Source organism: Pistacia vera, unplaced genomic scaffold (assembly GCF_008641045.1).
Source record: "Pistacia vera cultivar Batoury unplaced genomic scaffold, PisVer_v2 Contig535, whole genome shotgun sequence".
Classification (NCBI taxonomy): Eukaryota; Viridiplantae; Streptophyta; class Magnoliopsida; order Sapindales; family Anacardiaceae; genus Pistacia; species Pistacia vera.
This window is the reverse complement of record NW_022196374.1, coordinates 397,716-403,350: the sequence shown is the minus strand read 5'-3', so window position 1 is coordinate 403,350 and position 5,635 is coordinate 397,716.

The window sequence follows — 5,635 nt, the reverse complement described above, 5'->3', positions numbered from 1 at the left end:
GAAATGAATGTAATGCCTAAAACCTTCAATAGTTGACATTGGAGCTGGACCCCAAACATCACTATGGATAAGTTCAAGAGGTTGAGTGGCTCTAGATTGTAAGAGAGGAAAACTATTCCTATGTAACTTGGCTAACTTGCATGCATCACAAAAAGGCAAAAAGGAGGCAGATTCTGTGAATTTGACATGAATGTGAGATAGAATTTTATGAAGAGCCTCAGTATGAGGATGACCTAACCTATTATGCCATAGAGATATATCAGCAGTAGTGCTACTAGCGTGTAAAGCAAAGGACACATTAGGCCGCAGGATCTGACCAGAATTATTATTGATGCGATCATGTGACAAATCAGAATATAACCCAGTAAAATCAGCAGTGTGATCAGTGTTATTATTATTATGAGCAGGTAACAATTCAGTAGATAACATGTTAGAGGATAACACAGTGCAAGCATTAGAATCATAAACACAAGGATTAGCATGAACATTGGACAATTCAGATTGTAACATAGGAGAATCATCAGAACTACAATTAGAATGCTTATTAATAACATTGAGACCAGGAACATTTTTATTTATTGAATTGGAATTACAATTAGAAACATTATCAAAAGAACATGTTTGTGTGTTGAAGTCAAAGGTTTCCAGATTACAATTATCATCAGTAATTGGCAATTTGCATTCAGAAATGACACTAGAGGTAAGATTTCTGTTATCTAGTACATAATTGAAGACTTGAGGATGCAGATTGTTAGGAGCTAGTTGCTCAATGCTCTTAGGTGACAAACTAGAGGGAATGTGCAACTGATACAGACCAGCTTTAAGACCTCCCTGTAGAAGCACTGTTTTGGTATCCTTGTCCTTAACAAGACAGCAGTCAGAGTTAAATTCTACTACCACATTATTGTCTTTTGTAAATTTTGAGATACTAAGAAGATTTTTAGTTATTCTAGGTACACATAGAACATTTTTTAAATACAAGCATTTAGAGTGTAAAACACTAGGTAGTAAAGAAAAACCAACATGGGAGATATTAAGAGACTCACCACTACCGACTTGTAATCGATCAGTACCCTCATAGTTTCTGCTGGCTATTGATGCGTGTTTACTACAACATGCAATGTATAGCAAGTGCACTAGTCGCATAAAGTAATAAATTGATGAGTAGGATATCGTTCCTACGAGGATTGTTAGCCAAACACTAAGTTTCCTAATGTTACCTAGTTGAAGCAATCGAAAATTTTGGATTGGTGGGAGCAAATTTTAATTAAAAAGACAATGAAATTTAGACTAAGAATTAAACTTGATTAAGACAACAATATGAAAACACGGAATATCAATTCAAGCAAAACGGGTAGGGTTTTGACTTTATTTGAATTTTATGGGTTAAACCTAAAAATTACACTAAATTCACATTTATATGCAATGGTTGTAAATCGAACTCGCTAATGTGTTAAACATACCCTCTCGGGCTATGTTTCCTATTCATCCCTATTAACCTTCCGCACCCAACAATTTGAAGATTAATAATTCCAAACTCATTAAGCAAAAGAGTCCTAATATGATTTCATTAATTCTTGAATCTATCTCTAGCATCCAATACTATAATGGTGTTTACCCAAGAAGCTTAACATGAATTATTTCTCAATCTCATCATGTTCATCATATAAAGCATTAAAAATTCAGAGTAACACACAACCCATGCAGATTCATATGAAAATAAAACAATCAAAACTTAACCCATTAAAATCCAAACTACAATCAAAACCCTAACCCTTAAAACGTTAGTTCATAGCTAAATTAATACTACAAAAACAAAAAATAGAAATAAACGAGTTAAACATAATGAAACTGAGATGAAAGATAAGAAATCTCCCCAAAATATAAATCTTCCAGTCAAAATCTGAATCTTCTCCCCTCAACAATCCGAAAAACTCCAAGTTTTACTCTAAGGAAAGTGTAAAAACGGCTAAACCTAAAAAGCTCCAGATGGTTGGGCAAAAAGACTAAGTTTTTCTTTTATACTTCGTCCAAATACCCCAGCCAAACACTCACAGCATGAAACTGTGCATTTAACAAAACTGGAATAAGTGACTGTCGCCGTTCTTCGCCGCGGCGAAGAATGAAAAAGAAAAGCTTGTCTCTGGCTTACTTCGCTGCGGCGAAGACATTTCCTTCGCCGGGGCGAAGCTTCCTCCTGAGTTCTGAAATTACAAAACTGCCACTCCGCTTGCTTCTTTGTTTGATTCTTCGATTCTTAGTGCTCTTCCTTGGAAACAAGCTTCATCGTGCTTTATCCTGCTCCAGAACTCTCCTATCTTCTGAGATCCGCTAATTTCTGAGTCAAAAATATCCAATTTTGTTCTTATTTGCTCGAAATGACCATTTTAACCTGAAATACGAAAAGTAACGAATTAAGGAACAATTCAGGTCAAAATGCACTAGAAAGTACCTGAAATTCGACAAAAAGGTATAATGAAAAGTGTATAATTCACGGATTATCAGCTACCAAGTGATGTAGATCAGAAGTGACATGATCGGTAGCTTCTAAATCCATGTACCAGGCTAGATTAGGTGGTGTGGTGGTGGAAATAAGCATAGGGATGAGAGAGTTGGGTGTTGGTGATAGATTTTGATGGGATACAAAGTAAGCTTGATTAGGAGTGGATGAGTTTAGTTATTGGCTTGGGACAGGAAGACTAGGCTGTGATGAAGATTGCTGTTGAGTAGAGGAGACAGAATGATGTCCTAATCCATGAGACAGATTGTTCCCAAAAGTGACACCTCCAATAAGTCCAGAATTTGACCGAGAACCAAGATCCCCATAATGTGTAAACTGAGGATGAGAACCTCCATACTAAGTTGCTGTGGCACCAAACTGAGATTGAGCAGGAGTACCAAACTGAGACTAAACAGGTGGAACCCCATTATAGGTTGAATTGTACCTATGATAACATTGAGCCACTGTGTGACCAACTTTGTTGTAGACTTGACACACTGGTCTGCCTCTGCCAGTACCTCTGCCTCGACCTCTGCCAAAGTTATAACCAGATGCTCTATAAACTGGAAAGGCAGCACTAATAGGTCCTCCAAAATGACCCTGATGTGCAGAGGGAAACAATGACTCAATGTGTGTAAGAGGAAAAGAATAGGCTGGATAAGTTAGAGTAGAATAACCAGTTGGTGCTGATGGATAAGCTGAGTAAGCTGATGAATAATTTGATGAAACTAGTGCTGGAGGTAGAGTATGCGTCAGAGCAGGTACATGGTACATTGTGTGGTGACCTCTAGTAACATCATTAGGATTTAGAGATCCCTTTGTACCAATAGACAACAACGGTGAAGTATTAGAATTACTGAGAGATGCCATATGCACTGAACTATTTGGAAAATCAACATTATTAAACTTCTCCAGTCTCATCTCATATTTTTAGAGCAGAAATTGAGCTTCTTGTAGAGACACTGAGTCAAATTTAGACTCAATCCGAGATGTCAGATTAACTGTGGCAGCATCAAACTCTGGCCCAAGGCCATCTAACACATATTAAAATAGATCTTCATCACTAACCACCTGACCACTTCTCGACAAATTGTCAACAAAACTCTTCATTTTCTTGACAAACTCACTAACACTCATACTTCCTTTCTGAGTAGTTTGAAGTAAATTCCTTAGATGAAGTGCTCTTGCTTTGGAGTCAGTAACAAACTCATGTTCAAGATTATACCAAATTTCAGTGGCAAACTGACACTTAGAGATATTACTAAACATACACTCAGATATTGACGCAAGAAGCCAAGTAACAAGAAATTTATCAGTCTTCTTCCATGCTACATAAGCTGGATTGATTTTTTCCTTGGTTAGGGTTTCACTTGATTGAGTTGAACTATCATTATCATAGAAAATTATAGGACCAGGACATGGAATTGAACCTATTAGATGGTCTTCCAGTTCATGAGCTCCAACGGCTGAGAGAACTTGAGATCTCCAGAACCTATAGTTGTCCTTGTAGTTATCTCTGGTCAGTTTCGGTGCAATCACTTGCAAAGTGGACGAAAAAATTGAAGACTGAGCTGAGCTGAGATTTGCTAGTTTCTCCATAACACCTTTTTTTTTTTTTAAATGAAAAATCAAACAAAGATCTAGGACTCTTAGTTGTAGATGTGTGTCTTCAGCTCTGATACCATGTGAGATTCAAAGAGAAAACGAAAAAGTGGAGTAAATCTATGTAATAGAATTTCATTTCTATTTTTGCTTACAGATACAAGAAGAAGACTCTCTTTTATATGAAATGAGAGAGAGTCTAAAATGACAGCGTTTTAGAGATAAGAGGAAGTGGAATTTACAACTTTACCCACTCTCACTCTTTTCTAACTTTGGTCAACATTTCCCCTCAAACATAGCTAGGGTGTCAACCTTGCATCTAAGAGATTCTAACATATTGGTAAACATCATTTAGTAATTTATTTATTTTTGATATTTTCTTGATCACCAAATCAATTCATTGTTATGTCTATCATGTACACTCATTATTAATATTGTTCGTTAGTTTATTTAATATTCATCTAACTTGAATTTACTTTTTTAATAATAGGAAGAATGGGCATACCAGACATGAGAACAATAAGATTTCATTATGGAGGATATTTTGTCTTTTCACCTACACGAACGTATATCAATGGTAGAGTGAGTGAGAAGTACTATGATTTTGATTTGGAGTTCGAGTTTCTCACATACTTTGCTTTGTTGGATTACATAAAGAAGAACTGTGACTTTGATATACTCCGTGGAGACAAATTGTTTTACCTGAAGCCAAGGAGTATCCTCAGTGATCTTGATGGGCTAGTCCAAATTATTGATGATGATGACGTGGGAAACATGCTTGCAAGTTACAGAAATACTACGGGAATGCATGTTAACATGTTTACTCTCTTAGAAAAGGATGATATAGTGCCTTGCTATCCCGAAGAACATAATCTTGCAAATGTTTCGAGAGAAGTCAACCAGACATTTTCGGAGGAACACACATCAGATGTTGGAATTGAGGCATGGACATCAGGTTTTAATTTTAATTTTTTATGTTTTACTTTCAAGCATTTTCATTTTCTAAATGTCGTACAGTTCTTAATTTGCTAATTAATAATTATTCATGTGATTTTTAGGTCTAAACACCAAAAAAAATGGAAAACAATAGGTCCTACGCTCTGCATAAAAATCATTACATTAGAAAAAGGAGAAAAATTGCCTATAGAATTTGATGAGGATCATCAGGATGTTGGTGAAAACTCAACAGATTTTGTTTGGTTTTTAGGACAAACAGTTCGGAATAAGTCATGTTGTCCTTTACAAATAAAGGAGTGGAAAGAACTTAAAGAACATGAAATTGACCATATGTGGACAATTATCAAGGTAAGACAGGTAAGAAATATATATTTATAATATTTTGTATTTTGTTTAGTATATTAAAGTGTAGAATTTGAAACTTATTTATCTTATATGCTTTTCAGGAGAAGTTTGTATCTGAAGAAGTAGAAGGAAGGAAAGAAGCCATTTTTTGTCACATGAATGCCTTATATAGGGATTACAGATACAAAATGAAAAAAAAAGATATTTTGATTTGAAACCAACTTACCAAAG